General features: G+C 41.2%; 1 protein-coding gene across 12 annotated transcripts in view; it reads left to right on the top strand.

Moving 5' to 3' along the window:
- The window catches only part of adgrl3.1 (adhesion G protein-coupled receptor L3.1), a 1,303,645-nt gene that overhangs the window by 471,373 nt on the left and 809,865 nt on the right, over positions 1–22,407 (top strand). The window lies entirely within an intron of this gene.

Below are 22,407 nucleotides of genomic sequence, written 5' to 3' on the forward strand. Positions count from 1 at the left end.
CACTAAGTGCTGATTTTGTGACAACTCTTTTGTGACACTGCTTAATAACTCCTTGATCTTGTGCACGTCAATTCTTAATTCTGCCACCCCCATATTTTGCATATTTCACCTTTTAATGCTGCTACCACTGTAATATTTGTGTACCACCTTTTAATGTTGCCACTCTCTCAGTTTTGTTCAGGCCAGCTTTTAAAGCTACAGTATCTCCCCTTGTAATTTGCATGCAGCACCTATTTTATTTCACTGTTGCTTACACTTCTGGGTCACAGTAGAATATACTTTATCGAAATAGCAAAACTGGCAGCATTGAATTTGATTTGGTGATGCATATTAGTATACATTAATACAATTTTTATTTTTATTTTAATACAACCGGAGCGCTAGGTGCCAGACCCCCGGGTTGCAGGAGTGCCTCGGACTTCCGCAGGGCTCTATGGGAGTTGGAGTTGGACAGATCTGGCAGTGTCATGATGATGGTGTATGCGCCCAAAAAGAAAAAGCCTTTGATTTCAGTCTGTAACAGCCGGTGTAAAGTTTGGGCACATACACTGTCATCATGGCACTGTCAGATCTATATAGCAGTGTAGTGAATTGCTCGCTTACTGAAGTGACTTTAGCTGCAGATGGAAGTCCCATTTTACTTCTGGTGTCAAGCAGAGTGCAGCCGTCTATTAGCCAGCGAAAGCGCTGTGAAGAAGCTGTCTGTTGTTATGATCCTGCCTTTGTCCAGTCTGATAGTAGTCACAAGACATCATATCTTTGACTAGGGGGCTCCGCCCCCTGCTTGCTTCGCTCACCAACCCCTGGTGTTGGGTAACCCGAAATACATTGATGTATGTATGAGATATATTGGAGTGTAAAGGTGCAGATGACGTACAAAGGAAGTAAAGAATCCATAGTATGGCACATTAGAAATATTTATTGGAATATTTCTTTATACACAACATTTGTAGTAAAGATGGTGTGTTGTCCTTGAATGAGTTTTCCTTGGTCTGGAGTATCTGTAACTTTAACCTTAATGTCAGATGAACGCCGAACTCTTGAGAAGGCCACATAAAGTTGTCCATGCAGGCTCGTTTTTGTAGCTCCGTTAGTCGAGCTTTTTGGGTTTGGAGCCGAGACAGTTTTGCTTCCGCGCTTTCAGACGCGCGTTGTAGGCGCCTACGTTTATTTTTTTTATCCATGTGGGCTCGTTTTTGTAGCTCCGTTAGTTGAGCTGGATCGTTTTGGAGCCGTGACCGTGACTCCATTAGTTATCCGTTGTCTACCGTTAGTAATATGGATAATTCCACTTACTGTTAATACGGAGCGTTTTCTGTGGTTGTACTGTCAATACTGCATCACTGTAATGTGATTCACATATGCTATATGGTTTGGACGTGTGAGGATGCCGTACGTTTATACAGTTGTCCATGTGTAAACTCTGTGTTATTTGAGAACCGCGTTGTAGGCGCCTGCGTGCATTGTTTTCATGCAGGCGGGCTCGTGTTTGTATCTCCGTCAGTTGAGCTGTTTCTTTCTGGAGCCGTGCCTGCTTTGCTTCACTATGCTGTGTAGTGTGGATGTTTGCGGCATCCGTACTCTCTTCGGTTTGACTTTGGGCGGGGCGCCGAATCCTGCTGTGTTTGTTTGTTCTGTGGCCGTTCTCTGTGGCCGTGTCGCTAGGTATGGGCTTGTTGTTTTATTTGTTATTTCCGTTAGTTGAGATGTATTGTGTTTGTATTTGGTGTAAAGCGTTCAGTGGTTTGTACAATTCCAAGCAGCACATTATTCCTAACTTCACTCCGCAGCAGTGCTACTCACAATATGCCGGTCCCAAGCAGCACATTATTCCTAACTTCACTGCGCAGTAGTGCCACTCACAATATGGTGTACTATCTTTGTGGACCTGTGGGGCCTCCGTAGCCTCGTCCGTTTGACTCTGAGGTGCAGCGCAGAATCCTCTTTTCTGTGTGGCTGTGTCGTTAGTCGTTAGCTATGGGCGCGTTGTTGCTTCATTTCTCATTCACGTTAGTTGAGCTCTTTCGTTTTTGGGCCGTGACTCCTTCGTTCGCGGTGGATAGGACTTCGGTTGCTGTTTATGAGATGCACACTTTCGGCACCTGCTCGGTATGTCTCATGGTCCCATCGTCGTGTACCTGCGTCCATATCCGGTTTATTCTCGGTTAGTAATATGGATTGCCAGTACAACAAACAGATCTGAGCAGGCATCAGCCACAGCGCTGCTGTTGTGAAAAGAATGGAGATAAATGCCATCAACTCAGAGAAGGAGAGACAAGTTCATTGAACCACATGAACATCATTGAGAGAATAAAACTGAATAATAAAAAAAACAAGCGCAAACTTTTACAAGTAGCCCAAATTTACACCGGATGCTACAGACTCAAATCAAATGTATATTTTTATTATACTGTAGAAATAATAATAATAGTAGCACACTGCTCAAAACGCAAAGCACCCAGTCTCAAACCCAGGACTTTCGGGTTAAAAGGCAGCAGTTCTTACCTCCGCACCATTCAAGAATACAGTTAGGTCCATAAATATTTGGACAGAGACAACTTTTTTCTAATTTTGGTTCTGTACATTACCACAATGAATTTTAAATGAAACAAACTCAGATGCAGTTGAAGTGCAGACTTTCAGCTTTAATTCAGTGGGGTGAACAAAACGATTGCATAAAAATGTGAGGCAACTAAAGCATTTTTTGAACACAATCCCTTCATTTCTGGGGCTCAAAAGTAATTGGACAAATTAAATAACTTAAAATAAAATGTTCATTTCTAACACTTGGTTGAAAACCCTTTGCTGGCAATGACAGCTTGAAGTCTTGAACTCATGGACATCACCAGATGCTGGGTTTCCTCCTTTTTAATGCTCTGCCAGGCCTTTACTGCAGCGGCTTTCAGTTGCTGTTTGTTTGCGGGCCTTTCTGTTCGAAGTTTAGTCTTCAACAAGTGAAATGCATGCTCCATTGGGTTAAGATCAGGTGACTGACTTGACCATTCAAGAATTTTCCACCTCTTTGATTTAATAAACTCCTGGGTTGCTTTGGCTGTATGTTTTGGGTCATTGTCCATCTGTATCACGAAATGCCGCCCAATCAATTTGACTGCATTTAGCTGGATTTGAGCAGACAGTATGTCTCTGAACACCTCAGAATTCATTCGGCTGCTTCTGTCCTGTGTCACATTATTAATAAACACTAGTGTCCCAGTGCCACTGGCAGCCATGCATGCCCAAGCCATGACACTGCCTCCACCATGTTTTACAGATGATGTGGTATGCTTTGGATAATGAGCTGTTCCACGCCTTCTCCATTCTTTTTTCTTGCCATCATTCTGGTAGAGGTTAATCTTGGTTTCATCTGTCCAAAGAATGTTTTTCCAGAACTGTGCTGGCTTTTTTAGATGTTCTTTAGCAAAGTCCAATCTAGCCTTTCTATTCTTGAGGCTTATGAATGGCTTGCACCTTGCAGTGCACCCTCTGTATTTACTTTCATGCAGTCTTCTCTTTATGGTACACTTGGATATTGATACACCTACCCCCTGGAGAGTGTTGTTCGCTTGGTTGGCTGTTGTAAAGGGGTTTCTCTTCACCATGGAAATGATTCTGCGATCATCCACCACTGTTGTCTTCTGTGGACGTCCAGGTCTTTTTGCGTTGCTGAGTTCACCAGTGCTTGCTTTCATTCTCAGGATGTACCAAACTGTAGATTTTGCCACTCGTAATATTGTAGCAATTTCTCGGATGGGTTTTTTCTGTTTTCGGAGCTTAAGGATGGCTTCTTTCACCTGCATAGAGAGCTCCTTTGACCGCATGGTATCTGTTCACAGCAAAATCTTCGACATGCAAGCACCACACCTCAAATCAACTCCAGGCCTTTCATCTGCTTACTTGATAATGACATAACGACGGACTTGCCCACACCTGCCCATGAAATAGCCTTTGAGTCAATTGTCCAATTACTTTTGAGCCTCTGAAATGAAGGGATTGTGTTAAAAAAATGCTTTAGTTGCCTCACATTTTTATGCAATCGTTTTGTTCACCCCACTGAATTAAAGCTGAAAGTCTGCACTTCAACTGCATCTGAGTTGTTTCATTTAAAATTCATTGTGGTAATGTACAGAACCAAAATTAGAAAAAAGTTGTCTCTGTCCAAATATTTATGGACCTAACTGTACGTGTAAACTCCCTGTTGATTGACATTTGAGCTTGAGTTTTTAATTTATTGACAGCCACATATACATCAAATGTTTTTTTTTTCTTTGGTTATATTCTTGGATAAAAGTGCACATGTTTATTTGATATTTGGACTAAAGTCTTCACACATTGTACACTTCATGTCATTATCAATATAACATGGAAGAAGTTTCTGTTTTAGGTATGTGTTCAGCATTTCTTGCCTCGCATTTATTTCCTTTCATCCTACACTTACCCAGATCTTTGTAGACACGGAACATTCATGAAATGCATATTCCAAATAACGATATACTGTATTATTTACTGTATACAACTCCAGATCTCACACGCAGATAAGGAGCCTTGGCTTGAGCTCCATCAAGGCGGGGGATAGGACAGCAGGCTGCTTGCTTCTTGTGCTGAACAACGCATTTACAAAACAAAAAATGCTGATGAAGAGGTGCAAAGGGATTTAAGGTGGGCCAGGATTATGAGTTTTTTCATAGGCTTCAGGAATTCTAGTGTTAAACAGTGCCAGGAGCATTGCCTGAACATGCCTAACATGTTCTTTCCATGTCCTGGAATAGCTGACGATGCCATCCAGATAGGCAGCAATATAGGAGTAGTAGGCCATAGTACTCTATCCACCAGACATTGGAAGGTGGCCAGTGCCCCGTGAAAACCAAATGGGATGCTAGCACTGAGCACTAGTGGTACTAAACATGGTCTTTTCCTTGGTGGATTCTGTTAATGAAATTTGTTGAAACTATTTCATAATTTCAAGAATGGCCAAATACTGAGCCTTTCCTAGTTGCTCGAGGAGTTTGTCCACTCACAGCATTGGATAAGCATCAGACTGGGACACTTGATTAAACTGATGAAAGTCATTGCAAAAGCACCAACTGCCTTTCTAACAAATCAGAATCTAAATTAAGGTTTGTTTTGAGAGCAAAGTAAGAGCATGGCTGACCAGAGTAGGGATCTTTTTCTTCCATGGCTTTATTAGATTTATATGGTAAACACACTTGGCTGGATGAAGATTTGGTTGTTTCACCAGATAATCAGACAGTCCTTTCCTCTCCTTAATTTCTATGGACTTTGTGAATTAGCCAGCAATTTAAAATGGGATGTGGGAATGAGAACCATGACACAATCCCTGGGATTAAACTCATGGAGGGTTGTACCATGATTGTATGTATGGGTCTGTGTTGATTGCACCTGCTCCATATTTGGTTTTAGTAGAGGTCTAATTTTTTTTTAATCTATTGTGTAATTTTGCAATATATTCTAAATTAATAATGGAAGGGAGAGCCTTACTTTCCCAATCCTCTTTTAGAATATACAATTATTCACAGGGTTGTTGTCTATATAGTAACTAAAGCAAACAGAAGCCCATGGAGGCTTGTGTGACCACTGAGTTTTTCAAGTGGTTGATCTTAAGTTATTTAGCAACTTCCCTGAACATATCTGAGGTAAGAGGTGTTCCCTGATCCATAAGGATTTCTTTAATGATACCTAATGATACCTATACACATAAAAACCCCTACCCCTACAGGAGTGCAATAGTTTTGAAACTGGCTTGTCTCAAAGTGAGTAGCCTCAGGATACCATGTAATGTAGTCCACAAGGCCCAAAATGTCCCCATGTCCTCTAGCAGAGGGTTTGAGGGGTATAACTATGTCAGCCCCAAAATGCTCAAAAAGTATATCATTGACTGGCAACGGAACAAGAGGAGCATTGTCCTTCCTAGGAATCTACCTCAATTGACTTTCTGGGCAGGAACTACAAAAGAGGCGGACCTCCTCATTGACTCCTGAAGAAAAAAACTGAGCTTAATGGGCACTAATGTCTTATCGGCTCCGTGGTGGGAGCCTAGGAGATTGGCAGGAGCTATACTGCAATCCTGCTGCCGGTAGGCTTTCAGGACTAGAAACAAAGACTGCATCGCATCTCAATGACTGCAGTGGTTGAGCCTCCCCCCATCAGTAATGGTGCCTATTTCTGTGACTGTTCCTCACGCTCCCAGTGAGGTCTCATAGCTTTTTGCTTGAAAATAAGAAACTATGTCCCAGTGTCATCTTTGGGTCAAAGCAATAGCAGCACCTGGGATGGTTCCTGGATGCATTCTAGTCAAAGGGCCACTCTGATTATATGAATAATGGGACTCCCCTGCAGCATATTTTCCGGGGGAGCAAGTATGGGAGACCCAATACCTCCCCCGGACACTAGATGGCAGCCTCCCTAGGTTGCAGTGGTGCCTCAGACTCCCGCAGGGCTTCATGGGGGTTGGAGTTTGGTGCAGCCCTGTTGGGTTCTGCAGACGCCGCCAGGGGGTGCTGCAGCTGGAGCTGCTGGGTCCTTATGGGCAGTTGTTTCGCCACACCCGGAAATGCAGCCAGGTGTCGCCAATCAAGCACCTGGAGCACCTCCAGGTGCCTGATAAAAGGAGCCAGCGACCACTACTCAGGAGCCAGAGTCGGGAGGAGGAGGACGAGGTCGCCTGAGAGGAGTGGTGGAGGAAGAAGAAGAGTGTGCTTTGTTTTGTTTTGGGTGCTTTATTTACACTTGGGACTGTGTTGTGCCTGTGGGGATTACGGGGAAAACGTGCCCCACAGGTGAAGAAACATAAAGTTTATTTATTGTAACGTGCCTCTGGTGTGAATCTGTGTCGGGTCAGGTGCCTTTTGTTACTATATATATATATATATATATATATATATATATATATATATATATATATATATATATATATATATATATATATACATACACAACAGACACAGGGCACAAGTTATGATATTAAACTTATAATATTTATTTATATAGGTAAAATATTTAACCTTTAATTGATTGTAAAAGAATTTAAATTGGAAGAGACTAATTGTAGATTCAGTCTTGTATGTCTGTTATCATTCACTTGATGCTCAGAATGTTTGGACAATCATTGAAAATTGCTGGAATCAATTTGAACACAGCCTGTTTCTCACATAGACAACTTTATGTGTCATGTTCAAGGGTAGAAAGTCCTAAGAACCTTTCATATATTGGCTAAAGTGCGTTGGAGCTGGGGAGTCCTCTACAACGTATCTTCAACCTGAGCCTGGAACAGGGGAGAGTCCCGAAGCTTTGGAAAACATCTTGCATCACCCCAGTCCCAAAGGTATCACATCCTAGTGAGATGAATGACTTTCGGCCTGTCACTCTGACGTCACATGTGATAAAGACCATGGAGCGGCTGCTGCTTCACCACCTGAGGTCATAGGTCCGCCACGCCCTTGAATGTCTGCAGTTCGCATACCAGGAGAAGGTAGCAGCGGATGATGCCATCATCCATATGCTACACCAATCCCTCTCCCACTTGGACAGAGGCAGTGGTGCTGTAAGAATTATGTTTCTGGACTTCTCTAGCGCCTTCAACACCATCCAACCTCTGATCCTTAGGGACAAGCTGACAGAGATGGGAGTAGATTCATACCTGGTGGCATGGATCGTGGACTATCTTACAGACAGACCTCAGCATGTTCTTCTTGGGAACTGCAGGTCTTACATTGTGGTCAGCAACACAGGATCTCCGCAGGGGACTGTACTTTCTCCGGTCCAGTTCAGCCTATATACATCGGACTTCCAATACAACTCGGAGTCCTGCCACGTGCAAAAGTTCGATGACGACACTGCTATCGTGGGCTGCATCAGGAGTGGGCAGGAGGAGGAGGAGTATAGGAACCTAATCAAGGACTTTGTTAAATGGTGCTACTCAAACTACCTACAACTGAACACCAAGCAGCTGGTGGTGGATTTTAGGAGGACCTGGCCCCTCATGGACCCCGTGATCATCAGAGGTGACTGTGTGCAGAGGGTGCAGACCTATAAATACCTGGGAGTGCAGCTGGATGATAAATTGGACTGGACTGCCAATACTGATGCTCTGTGCAAGAGAGGACAGAGCCGACTATACTTCCTTAGAAGGCTGGTGTCTTTCAACATCTGCAATAAGATGCTGCAGATGTTCTATCAGACGGTTGTGGCAAGCGCCCTCTTCTACGTGGTGGTGTGCTGGGGAGGCAGCATAAAGAAGAGAGACGCCTCACACCTGGACAAACTGGTGAGGAAGGCAGGCTCTATTGTAGGCACGGAGCTGGACAGTTTGACATCCGTGGCAGAGCAAATCATGGAGAGCCCACTGCATCCACTAAACAGTATCATCTCCAGACAGAGGAGCAGCTTCAGCGACAGACTGCTGTCACTGTCCTGCTCCACTGACAGACTGAGGAGATCGTTCCTCCCCCACACAATGCGACTCTTCAGTTCCACTCAGGGGGGTAAACGTTAACATTGAACAAAGTTATTGTCTGTTATACCTGCATTTTTATCACTCTTTAATTTAATATTGTTTTTTTGTATCAATATGCTGCTGCTGGAGTATGTGAATTTCCCCTTGGGATTAATAAAGTATCTATCTATCATCTATCTATCTAAAGATGGAAAAACTAAAAACATTGTATATAACAAGCCACTTCACTAAAGAATACAAGCACATAAGTGAGTCTTCGTTGTTTGTTAATTTATTTTTATTTTTAAAGTTGTGTTTTTTTTTAATTATATTTTTTTCAAACAATTAAAAAAAAGTTTTTCCACATTTTGTTATGTTACAGCCTTATTCCAAAATGGATTAAATTCATTTTTTTCTCAGAATTCTACACACAACACCCCATAATGACAACGTGAAAAAAGTTTACTTGAGGTTCTTGCAAATTTATTAAAATAAAAAAACTGAGAAATCACATGTACATAAGTATTCACAGCCTTTGCCATGAAGCTCCAAGTTGAGCTCAGGTACATCCTGTTTCCCCTGATCATCCTTGAGATGTTTCTACAGCTTAATTGGAGTCCACCTGTGGTAAATTCAGTTGATTGGACATGATTTGGAAAGGCACACACCTGTCTATATAAGGTCCCACAGCTGACAGTTCATGTCAGAGCACAAACCAAGCATGAAGTCAAAGGAATTGTCTGTAGACCTCCGAGACAGGATTGTCTCGAGGCACAAATCTGGGGAAGGTTACAGAAAAATTTCTGCTGCTTTGAAGGTCCCAATGAGCACAGTGGCCTCCATCATCCGTAAGTGTAAGAAGTTCGAAACCACCAGGACTCTTCCTAGAGCTGGCCGGCCATCTAAACTGAGCGATCGGGGTAGAAGGGCCTTAGTCAGGGAGGTGACCAAGAACCCGATGATCACTCGTCAGAGCTCCAGAGGTCCTCTGTGGAGAGATGAGAACCTTCCAGAAGGACAACCATCTCTGCAGCAATCCACCAATCAGGCCTGTATGGTAGAGTGGCCAGACGGAAGCCACTCCTTAGTAAAAGGCACATGGCAGCCCGCCTGGAGTTTGCCAAAAGGCACCTGAAGGACTCTCAGACCATGAGAAAGAAAATTCTCTGGTCTGATGAGACAAAGTTTGAACTCTTTGGTGTGAATGCCAGGCGTCACGTTTGGAGGAAACCTGGCACCATCCCTACAGTGAAGCATGGTGGTGGCAGCATCATGCTGTGGGGATGTTTTTCAGTGGCAGGGACTGGGAGACTAGTCAGGATAAAGGGAAAGATGACTGCAGCAATGTACAGAGACATCCTGGATGAAAATCTGCTCCAGAGCGCTCTTGACCTCAGACTGAGGTGACGGTTCATCTTTCAGCAGGACAACGACCCTAAGCACACAGCCAAGATATCAAAGGAGTTGCTTCAGGACAACTCTGTGAATGTCCTTGAGTGGCCCAGCCAGAGCCCAGACTTGAATCCGATTGAACATTTCTGGAGAGATCTTAAAATGGCTGTGCACCGACGCTTCCCATCCAACCTGATGGAGCTTGAGAGGTGCTGCAAAGAGGAATGGGCAAAACTGGCCAAGGATAGGTGTGCCAGGCTTGTGGCATCATATTCAAAAAGACTTGAGGCTGTAATTGCTGCCAAAGGTGCATCGACAACGTATTGAGCAAAGGCTGTGAATACTTATGTACATGGGATTTCTCAGTTTTTTTATTTTTAATAAATTTGCAAAAACCTCAAGTAAACTTTTTTCATGTTGTCATTATGGGGTGTTGTGTGTAGAATTCTGAGGAAAAAAATGAATTTATATCCATTTTGGAATAAGGCTGTAACATAACAAAATGTGGAAAAAGTGATGCGCTGTGAATACTTTCCGGATGCACTGTATATATAAATATAAATATATATATATATATATATATATATATATATATATATATATATATATATATATATATATACACACTGCTAAAAAAAATAAAGGAACACTTTTAATCAGAGTATAGCATCAAGTCAACTGCTTTTTCACTAGTTTCGCATTTGGCTACAGTAAGTGTCATGAGGTGATACCTGGACCCTACAGAGGTCGCACAGGTAGTCCAACTTATCCAGGATGGCACATCAATACCTGCCATTGCCAGAAGGTTTGCTCTGTCTCCCAGCACAGTCTCAAGGGCATGAAGGAGATTCCAGGAGACAGGCAGTTACTCTAGGAGAGCTGGACAGGGCCGTAGAAGGTGCTTAACCCATCAGCAGGACTGGTATCTGCTCCTTTGGGCAAGGAGGAACAGGATGAGCACTGCCAGAGCCCTACAAAATGACCTCCAGCAAGCCACTGGTGTGAATGTCTCTAACCAAATAATCAGAAACAGACTTCATGAGGGTGGTCTGAGGGCCCGACGTCCTCTAGTGGGCCCCGCGCTGCCCGGCACCATGGAGCTCAATTGGCTGATCCACCACTGGCACCCTGTGCTTTTCACAGATGACAGCAGGTTCACCCTGAGCACATGACGTGAAAGGGTCTGGAGAAGCCATGGAGGATGTTATTCTGCCAGCAACATCATTTAGCAAGACGAGTTTGGTGGTGGGTCAGTGATGGTCTGGGAAGGCATATCCATGGAGGGACGCACAGACCTCTACATGCTATACAACGGCACCTTGACTGCCAATAGGCATCAGGATGAAATTCTTCAACCCATTGTCAGACCCTATGCTGGTGAAGTGGGTCCTGGGTTCCTCCTGGTGCATGACAATGTGGCGAGAGTATGCAGGCAGTTCCTGGGGGATGATGGAACTGATACCATTGACTGGCCCCCACGCTCACCTAACCTAAATCCAATAGAACACCTCTGGGACATTATGTTTCGGTCCATCCAACGCCACCAGGTTGCACCTCAGACTGTCCAGGAGCTCAGTGATGTCCTGGTCCAGATCTGCCATAGGATTGAGGCTTCACAAAATATCAATAAATCATGAAATATTTATGTACCTCATATTCAGAGCATGGTGCATATCATTTTGCCTAAATACACAGACAGTAAATAGTATAGCCTTGTGGCCCTTCAGCACTGGTTTAAATATAAACAACAGATTGTTGTGCATTTATACTTATTATACATCAACAAAAAAAATGCATTTATAATTAAAATTTGAACACCAGTAAAGAGCAGCCGACAATGAAATAAATGTTATGCTTTTGGGTACCTTAGAAGCATTAATTAAAGTGTGATGGACAAAATTAATTCTCACAGGACCAAACGTTTTGTCACAAAACAATGCTAGAAAAAGAGTTCTCAGCTTCTCATATACTTTTCCGAAGCCCTTACTCTGCCAATGAAATGTTAAACTCTTTATAACATTCTGTAGTACTAGGGTGCTGTACCGTGTTAGCCATTATGAATGTAGAGAAAAGCCAAGCAAAATGACACCTTTTATTGGCTAACTAGAAAGATTACAATATGCAAGCTTTCGAGGCAACTCAGGCCCCTTCTTCAGGCAAGATGTAATACAGAAACTGAAGTTTCCTATGTTTATATACACACTCTAGGACAAGAAACAACATTGGTAAAAATTTAAATGAGAGATTTTGAATGTAAAAAATTAATAGATTCATTCAGGCTGGGGTTAATTTAGCAAGAGAGAAAAGAACAATGTATTGTCAAGATCTCTGGATAAGATAACTGTCCAACAAAGTCTTTTGAAGTTGTAATGAGTTTTTTCAAAACAATGTGGGTCTGTAGTCAGGTTGTCTGTTATTCTGAGAGATGTAAACAATCCTCATATCTGGCCATAAAACTCTTGTCTTTATTCAATCCATGTTGTAAAGTATTAAATTTTAGCATGAGTTTAACTTCCCATTCTTTTCTCTCTTGCTGTGTTTTGAAGTTGCCCATAAGCACTGTGACCTTAAAGTCCTTCTCACAGTGTCCATGGCTGTTGAAGTGGGCCGCCACAGGAACATCTGTGTTGCCATGTTTAATGTGGAACCTGTGTAAGTTCATTCTCTGGCGGAGTGTTTGTCCAGTTTCTCCCACATAGAGTGCAGTGTCAGGACATTTCATGCAGAAAATTAGGTAGACTACATTAGATGATCTGCAGGAAAATGATCCCTTGATGTGATGTTCAAGTCGGCAGTGTGGTATAACTATACGGTCTGTATCATAGATGTGGGCACATGTTTTGCATCTTTTCTGTAGGCATGGAGATGTGCCATTTTCTGTTGGTTCACTTAGGGAGCCTCGGACAATTAATTGTTGAAGGTTTGGTGGTTGTCTGTATGCCAGGAGGGAAGGTTCAGGAAATACATTTTTCAGTGTTTGGTCATTGTTTAGTATTGGCTGAAGTTCTTTTATAATTTTTCGAAGTGTTTCAAGATGTGGGTTGTAGGTGACAACAAGGGGGATGCGATCCTTGTTGTCTTTGTTTTTATATTCCAGAAGGTTGTCTCTGGGTATGGCAGTAGCTCTTCTTATTTGAGTGTCTGTTGTTTTCAGGGTGTAACCTTGTTTGATGAAATCTTGTCTGAGCTCCTGCAGTTGTTGATCACGGTCTGTTGGGTCTGAGCAAATACGATTGTACCGTATTGCTTGGCTGAAAATAATGGAGCGCCTTATATGCTTGGGGGTGGAAGCTATCATTTTTCAGGTAGGTCCGTCTGTCTGTCGGTTTGTGAAAAATAGAAGTTACAAGGGTGTTGTCTTTCAGTTGAACGGTGGTGTCAAGGAAGCTGACTTCTGTTTTTGAGTAATTCAGCTTCAGCTTTATGTTGGGGTGAAAACAATTATATTCATTATGAAAATGGAGGAGGTCCTTTTCACTGGCAGTCCAGATTATGAAGATGTCATCTATGTAACGGAGATACAACATTGGTTTTACGATGCACATTGACATGAAATCTTCCTCCAATTTTTCCATAAAAAGATTTGCATAGTGAGGTGCAAACCGACATCCCATTGCAGTCCCCATTTGTTGTAAGTAGCAATCCTGTCCAAAAGAGAATAGATTATGTGTCAGAGTGAATTTTATCATTTCTATTACTGACTTTGTGGGTAAATCATGTTGTTTGAGGTACATTTCACATGCCAATATGCCATCATCATGGGGGATGTTAGTGTAAAGTGCCTCAACATCCATTGTGGCCAGTAAGGTTCCCTCAGGTAAGGGGCCTAAAGCAGACAGTTTTTTTAAGAAGTCAGTGGTGTCCTGGATGTAGCTGGTTGTGTTACGGGTGAGGGGTTAAGGATCTGCTCCACCCAACCTGAAACATTTTCTGTAAGGGAGCCAATTCCTGAGATTATAGGCCTTCCTGGGTTCCCTTCTTTGTGGATTTTAGGAAGCATGTAGAAGTAACCCATTTTGGGGTTCTCAGGAATTAAACTGTTTACATGATCCCTGATGTCAAGAGGAAAGCTACTTACTATTTTTTTTAGTTCCTTTTTGTAGAGATCTGTTGGGTCTTCTTGCAGTTTGTGATAATGCATAGTATTGGACAATTGTCTTTGTGCCTCCTGTATGTAATCTGATGTGTTCATGATGACTAAAGCACCCCCTTTGTCTGCTGGTTTGATAATGATTTCTGTATTTTCCCTTAGTGAATGTATGGCTCTCCGCTCATCCCTAGTAATGTTTTCTATCCGATTTTGTTGCCTGTTTAAGATTCCTGTTTTCACTCTCTGTCGGAAGCAGTCTATATAATTATCCAGGGTAGAGTTTCTGCCAGCTTCTGGTGTCCATGTGGATTTATTGGTGGGGTTGTTGTAACTGCTTGTTGTTGGTTCCTGTGTGTTACTGTTTTCTTTCTTGTGGAAAAATTCTTTTAGTCTGAGTTTTCTGAAGAATTCTTCCATATCACTGCAGAGTCTGATGTTGTCAATGGGCTTTGCAGGACAATATGAGAGTCCCTTTGTAAGTACCGATATCTCTGCTTCATTTGGTGTGTATGAGGAGAGATTAACAATGCAGGTCTGTTGCTCTTTGTTTTTTGCTATTAAGTGTCCAGCTTTCTCTCGTAGTCTATGCAGCTTTTTCTTTTTGTTAACAATAAGGAGTTTCTGGAGTCTTTTGTAATAGCAATGGAGCTCCTTTACCATCTCCTGCCTGTCATTTCCAAGGAGCAGGATGAGGTCTTGGATCTCTCTTTGCGTGTTCTTCTTGATGTTGTAGAAAATTTGGATTAAGTGGTTTCTTATCCTTGCAGATGTCCTAAAACAAAGTTGCTCTGCAAACCGAGTATTATAAGTGTGAATGGTTGGATTCCTTATCATGATGCCTTTCGGGATAAGATTTTTCTTTTTGCATTTAGTTAAGAAGAAGATGTCGCTGTCCATGTGTGCCAGTTTCTTCCACCGGGTCTTCAGTTCCATGTAGTAGCGGTACATTTTGGTGTCTTGTATATCTGTAGTACTAGGGTGCTGTACCGTGTTAGCCATTATGAATGTAGAGAAAAGCCAAGCAAAATGACACCTTTTATTGGCTAACTAGAAAGATTACAATATGCAAGCTTTCGAGGCAACTCAGGCCCCTTCTTCAGGCAAGATGTAATACAGAAACTGAAGTTTCCTATGTTTATATACACACTCTAGGACAAGAAACAACATTGGTAAAAATTTAAATGAGAGATTTTGAATGTAAGAAATTAATAGATTCATTCAGGCTAGGGTTAATTTAGCAAGAGAGAAAAGAACAATGTATTGTCAAGATCTCTGGATAAGATAACTGTCCAACAAAGTCTTTTGAAGTTTGTAATGAGTTTTTTCAAAACAATGTGGGTCTGTAGTCAGGTTGTCTGTTATTCTGAGAGATGTAAACAATCCTCATATCTGGCCATAAAACTCCACCCCAAGCATATAAGGCGCTCCATTATTTTCAGCTAAGCAATACGGTACAATCGTATTTGCTCAGACCCAACAGACCGTGATCAACAACTGCAGGAGCTCAGACAAGATTTCATCAAACAAGGTTACACCCTGAAAACAACAGACACTCAAATAAGAAGAGCTACTGCCATACCCAGAGACAACCTTCTGGAATATAAAAATAAAGACAACAAGGATCGCATCCCCCTTGTTGTCACCTACAACCCACATCTTGAAACACTTCGAAAAATTATAAAAGAACTTCAGCCAATACTAAACAATGACCAAACACTGAAAAATGTATTTCCTGAACCTCCCCTCCTGGCATACAGACAACCACCAAACCTTCAACAATTAATTGTCCGAGGCTCCCTAAGTGAACCAACAGAAAATGGCACATCTCCATGCCTACAGAAAAGATGCAAAACATGTGCCCACATCTATGATACAGACCGTATAGTTATACCACACTGCCGACTTGAACATCACATCAAGGGATCATTTTCCTGCAGATCATCTAATGTAGTCTACCTAATTTTCTGCATGAAATGTCCTGACACTGCACTCTACGTGGGAGAAACTGGACAAATACTCCGCCAGAGAATGAACTTACACAGGTTCCACATTAAACATGGCAACACAGATGTTCCTGTGGCGGCCCACTTCAACAGCCATGGACACTGTGAGAAGGACTTTAAGGTCACAGTGCTTATGGGCAACTTCAAAACACAGCAAGAGAGGAAAAGAATGGGAAGTTAAACTCATGCTAAAATTTAATACTTTACAACATGGATTGAATAAAGACAAGAGTTTTATGGCCAGATATGAGGATTGTTTACATCTCTCAGAATAACAGACAACCTGACTACAGACCCACATTGTTTTGAAAAAACTCATTACAAACTTCAAAAGACTTTGTTGGACAGTTATCTTATCCAGAGATCTTGACAATACATTGTTCTTTTCTCTCTTGCTAAATTAACCCTAGCCTGAATGAATCTATTAATTTTTTACATTCAAAATCTCTCATTTAAATTTTTACCAATGTTGTTTCTTGTCCTAGAGTGTGTATATAAACATAGGAAACTTCAGTTTCTGTATTACATCTTGCCTGAAGAAGGGGCCTGAGTTGCATCGAAAGCTTGCATATTGTAATCTTTCTAGTTAGCCAATAAAAGGTAACATTCTGTATAAAACTAACTTTAACCAATGGATTTTTTATAAGGGTAATGCAGAGGGTATTAGAAGTGCACTTGCCACACTCCTTCAAAGTCCTGGGTCTTAACCTCATCTTGGTCACTGTATATGTGAGTTTGCATATTCTAGCTGTGATGGTGTGAATTTTTCTGGGATACTTGGGTTTACCTTCCACATTTCAAAGATGTATAATTAAGGTTATTTGCTGACCTGATATACCTGATGTTGCCAGGGTAATCTGTGGCCCCTCTAGCCTGCAATCAGCTAAGCAGTTAGAGAAAATGGATGAATTTATTCACCTGTAGGTTGAATATCCCTATTGTGAAATTCCAAAATGCTTTAAAATACAAAGCTTTTTGAGCATAACATGATACCACAAATGGAAAATTCCATGCCAAGGGTCTCTTTTGTGAAACTTTGCTTGAACTAAAGCAAACAAATATGTACACCAAAAATTGAATGTGAATAATATATGTACAGATTCAGAATTGATTTATTCTTTCAGAGAGGGATAGGGCTGACAGCCTTGGTGAAGTTTAGACTGCCATGAAGCAATGACACATAAGTGATGATCTGGGGGTGGGAAAGGGTCTCCTGCAAAGCACTGAGTACCATGAGGAAATGAGACACAATTGATGATTGGTGGGTTGGGGATAACCTCAAGAAGCATAAAACACCACCATTGAGCTTTGTCACCCATAAAGTGATACAATAACACCTGTGAGGCAGTTCAAAAATGCTGAGCAGCACCGTTAAAATTGTTGATGACTTGTGCTCTAAGAGAATGTCACTGCTGATGGCTAGCAAAAGTAGCTTAATTTTTGCTAGGTGCTATTACCGCAATATGAGTTCAGTAAATTGCTCTGATTACGTTAGGAAAACTGGTCACTGCTGCAAATTGCCCTTACTTGTTGGCAAAAACATGTTATGTTTCATGTACGAGCACCCTCACTATGCAGAAACTGAATTTAGTGCCTCACTTAATGGTTAATGGCTTCCAGCACAAAGGCAATGAGGGAGTGATGATTGGCTGAGATTTTCCTGTCCTGCTAGCCAGTTCTCTAAGGAGTGACAACAGGTGCCTGATATAAACTAAAAAAGCTATGAACTTCTTCAGTGTCAATATGCAGCATTAGCCCTCTTAAAAGGGAACTAAAACAGTGTCTTAATGTATATTTAATGAGAGAAAGTCATCTCAAAAGTGGCAATCATACCTTTAAAATAATGTATTTTCACAAGAAGCTCAATATAATTGTTGTGATGTATTGATAAGAGAATTGTTTCTTAGAGCTCTGTTTTGCATAAAGTTTTAAGTAAGATAGTCAGTGATTTTTTTAGATCCCTTTTTACCTTTAAGATTTTGGGTGACAGGGTTTGGTGATTCAGTTTACACATCTACCTTCAGTTTTTAATTGTTTTGGTTTAAATTATTTGTTTTATTTTTGGAAAAGAGTAGATGATCTTTGTATTTTCCTTCTTTGAGTATGGTTTACCTTTGCATATCAGTGCTTCTGTCTTTAAAAAATGGGGTCTCTATTTGTTTTTTTTAACTGTATAAACTGGTAATAAGTCATTGATTTTTAAAAGATAAAGATGACACCAAACTGATTTTAGCCATCTATCTTCATGGTTGAAAGAAGCTCAAAACAAATACTTCTGTGAATGTATACAGTACATATGATTTTACTTGTTCAAAATATCAGAGTGAACCTGATTATTGCATGAGTAGACTTAATCTTGCCAGTTTTCTTCTTTGTATTATATGTCTACCAAACACCATCAAACACATTACCCATCAAATCCTTCAGTGCATGAAGCCAATCACCTTCTCAATGAGTGAACATAACTTGTGTCCAAGGTAAATTAATTTTAAAAACTGTTAAAGACAGGAATTATTAAAAAATGAAAACAAACAATACCCATCAAGAACAGTTTTAGTAAAAAGTCAGCATTGTTTTAAATATGAATATTTTTCACTAATATGTTGGAATTTATTGAGAAACTAGCAAATACATTTAATCTCAGGGTTTTATACAGTATTAATTATCTTGATTTTCAAAACATTTTGATATTAAATATCATCATGGCGCCAGAGAGAGGCGACATGTTGCATGCTGCACTTCGTAGACTTTTTGTTTTTGTGTCTGTGTTTTTGTTATTGTCTCTGTTTGTACTGCCTGTTTGCTCTTTTATTAACACTAGAATTACCAGAGCCTACGAAAAAACTCGTAGATCCGGCCCACCTTAAATCGCTTCTTAAAACCCTTCTCACCTCTCCGCCAGCATCTTTTGTCATCTAAATGTACTGATAAAGACAAGCTGCCAGCAGCCGGCTATTCCATCCCCCCAATGACTTAGAACGTAAACAAGCCTTTCCCAGCTCATGACTTGATTGATTATCTGGGAGTGAAGTGGAGTTTTAGAGTAGAAATAATAGATTGTTATTTGTAACACACGCATTTCATATGTGTTGCATTTCTACAGTAATCTGTGTAAACACATTGTTAACACAGAAACGGTTTACAATATTCTAGTAGCAAATGACAAAATGTAGGCATAAACTATATAATGTATGAAGCCTGAAGTCCAAATATCAAAGAAACACTTTCATAAAAGGTACAAAAAAAAAAGCCACCGGCAAAAAAAGCCGCCTTAGTGTGCGACTTTGACACACGTTAGCTATCACTGCTTCCGTGGCGCAACAGTATCAGTTGCTGACTGGGAATCCAAAGGTCGTGAGTTTGATCCTGCACAACTCCATTTTGAGAAATGTTCTTATTTTCACTATTTTAGAATAAAAAGATACATTTGATTTCAGTCTGTAACAGCCAGTGTAATTTATGATATTTGTAAAGGTTAGCTTTATTTTTTTTTTAAATTCACTTTTCATTGTCTCAGTTGCGTTCAGGATACTTCCCTACCGCCCCCCCACCTGACACTGCTGTTTTCACATAAAGACGCTCTATAGTTCTGCAGTGTATCACGATACATACGAGCACGTGTTTTTTTCCCCCAATATTGCCAGTCCCCACGTGTTGCTGTATGCTGTTTCTTTTGTACTCCCGGACATGCAGAGGAAAGCCTAGTAAAGAGCAGTAACTTCAGCGCTATATGCAATCATCAGACACTCCCCATCTGATACTGCTGTTTTCACATAAAGACGCGCTAAAGCTCTGCAGTGTACTGAAGTGTCTGCATGCACTTTTCGTGGCATTATACGTGTATTTTTTGAGCATGCCCATGTAGCTCAAACACTGGAACATATGTTGATGTAAAAGTATAACAAAACAGGTGCACTTTTATTCAAGACTATAACCGAAGAAAACAGAAAGCAAGTTACAGTAGGTGGTTGATATGACAGCTTGCGTGGTGCAATGCTAATAACTGCTGATTTCCATTCTGTGCTATATAACTGTTAACATTTGAACCTGATGATTGCATATAGCGCGGTCTTATTCAGTGTGTGCAAGAACATGCAGGTGGCCAGTTGCTGCGTGCTACAATGCACATTTTAAAAAAAGAAAGAGACAAATATATGTGACGTTTTGAAGAAATCATTTTATGACGTGAATAGTACCAATCAGAAAACACCATCGAAGTAATGCAATATTATTTGAAAACGAACAGCGTCAGATCGGGTGTGAAGTTATACTGGCGCTGTTTGAGTCAGATCAGAAGCTGAATAAGCAGAAAATGCTCCTGTTCTGACTCTAAGTAAAAAAGCATGAATTAATCAACAGAAATAACCGCGATTGACATTTTAAACTTAACGATTTACAGTGCATACCAATTTATAAATTCAATGTCCGTTTGAGGAAAAAAAAAAAAAAAAAACACTTTCTTCAAAGCTGGGAATCGAACTCACGTCTCTGTAGCACGACAGGGCTGTTGTGCCCCAAGTCAGCAAACTGTAGCATTAAGCCACGGAAGCTGTTATAACATCCTTGAACTTTTTGTGAAAATGTTTATTTGATGTTTGGACTTCAGGCTTCACAGATTCTATAGTTTATGCCTACATTTTGTAACATTTATTACTAAAATATGAAAAAGTTTCTGTTTCAGCAATGTGTTTACACAGATTACTGTAGAAACGGAACACGCATGAAATGCATGTATTCCAAATAGCGATCTATTATTTTCATTCTAAAACTCCAGCACTTCAGTCACTCCCAGATAATCAAACAAGCCATGAGCTGGGAAAACTTAGTAAACGTTCTGCGACGGTGGGGGATGGAATAGCCGGCTGCTCACTGCTCCTCTTAATCGGCACATTTAGAAGACAAAAGAGAGGTGAGAACGGTTTTAAGGTGGGCCGGATCTATGAGTTTTTTCGTAGACTCTGGTAATTCTAGTGTTAAGTACGACCATACAACATTGGTAAACATCGGAGCAACTCAGGCACCAGTTGCTACCTTTGAAGTTATCGACCATGGGCTGCTCGCCACAATAACTCGAGACCAAGGGGTGGACGCGACCCAAAGCAAGGACGAAATGCCCAGTCTCCAGACAAAAAACTAGACGATCTCCGTGGTAGACTTCGTTTCCAGCGACATCCACGTGACTGTTGTGTTTTCTGCCACACAGGAAAAACATGGCTCACTACCTGCACGCCGGATTCGGCTGTCCAGCCAAACGGCTTCTCTATCTACCACGCTGATCGGTCAGTCTCCTCCGGGAAAAAGAGGGGTGGCAGGGTATGCTTCCTCATCAACAACGCATGGTGTACGGATGTGGAAGTCATTTCACAAAGCTGTTCACCGGACCTGGAGTATCTGCTCATCAAGTGCCGACCTCATTACCTGCCTAGGGAGTTTACAGCTGTACACATGCCGGCTGTTTACACCTCCCGAAAGCAAACCCCCGCACCGCACTTAGTACTAGAATTACCAGAGCCTATGAAAAAACTTGTAAATCCGGCCCACCTTAAATCCCATCGCACCTCTCCATCAACATCTTTTGTCCTGTAAATGTGTCGATAAAGACAAGCAGCAAGCAGCCTACTATTCCATCCCCCCCACCTCCACAGAACGTGCACAAAGTTCTCCCAGCTCATTCCTTGATTATCTGGGAGTGAAGTGCTGGAGTTTTAGAGTGGAAATAATAGATCTCTATTTGGAACATATGCATTTCATGTGTGTTCTGCTTCTACAATAATCTGTGTAAACACATTGTTAAAACAAACGTTTTTCATATGTTAGTAATAAATGACAAAATGTAGGCATAAAAACTATATAATATGTGAAGCCTGAAGTCCAAAGATCAAATAAACACATTCACAAAAGGTTCAAGGATGATACAACACCTTTTGTGGTGTAGTGGTAAGAATTGCTGATTTATAATCAAGAGTCCCCAGTTCGATCCTGACTGCCTACTATATTTACTGTTTGCAGTAGTGAGCTGCTCTGATTGTTAATGTTATACAATAAACACAAACTTGTGCATTTATAGTACTTGTAAAAGTTAGCGTTTTTTTTTCACTTTTATTCTCTCAGTCACGATCACAATACATACTACACCCCCTGACCACCCCCACCCCAGGGATCTGATGCTATTACTTTTTATTTGAAACTGGGAATAACTGTAGATGTGAGTGGTGCTTTGAGGCAATGGAATTGGACATTCTCTGATCTGGATGGATAAAAGCTGACACACAAACGCTGGTGAATCTGCCTTCTTCGTTTCGTGGTGTTTCTTTTGTACTCCCAAGACATGCAGTGGAAAGAATAGTGTAGAGAGGTTGGTTCCGCGCTATATGCAATCATCAAATTCAAATAGTATAACATGTAACCACAGCACAGACAGAAGTGTGTATATTGCAACAGGTACACATGTTGTAAATGTAGAAATGACAGTC

This window comes from Erpetoichthys calabaricus, chromosome 5 (assembly GCF_900747795.2).
Source record: "Erpetoichthys calabaricus chromosome 5, fErpCal1.3, whole genome shotgun sequence".
NCBI classification, from domain to species: Eukaryota; Metazoa; Chordata; class Cladistia; order Polypteriformes; family Polypteridae; genus Erpetoichthys; species Erpetoichthys calabaricus.